The sequence below is a fragment of the Rhagoletis pomonella genome, unplaced genomic scaffold (assembly GCF_013731165.1).
Source record: "Rhagoletis pomonella isolate Grant_MI unplaced genomic scaffold, Rhpom_1.0 Rhpom_scaffold_00004, whole genome shotgun sequence".
Taxonomy (NCBI): Eukaryota; Metazoa; Arthropoda; class Insecta; order Diptera; family Tephritidae; genus Rhagoletis; species Rhagoletis pomonella.
This window is the reverse complement of record NW_023458558.1, coordinates 78,811,774-78,812,147: the sequence shown is the minus strand read 5'-3', so window position 1 is coordinate 78,812,147 and position 374 is coordinate 78,811,774.

Genomic DNA, 374 nt, shown 5'->3' with positions numbered 1-374 from the left:
GTCCCTGGTACCCTTACTGGTATCTCACGCTTCGATTGTACCCCTAATGGTACATACAACGGTGCCCCTATTTGCGCCCCTGGTACCCTTACTGGTATCTCGGGCTTATGGTATGTACTTACAATGGAACCCTGGAACCCTTCCAAACCTGGAAAGGACGCAACACAGCCGTCTTCATCCAGACCAATATGCTTACTACCCTGTCTTTAATACCAGCATACCAATTTGGTTTCCGAGAAAACCATGGTACAATTGAACAACTAAATCGAATTACAAATAAAATCAGAAGGGCATTTGAGCTCAGAGAGTACTGCTCTGCAATTTTTCTCAATGAGGCACAAGCATTCAACAAAGTGTGGCAGGAAGGTCTTATA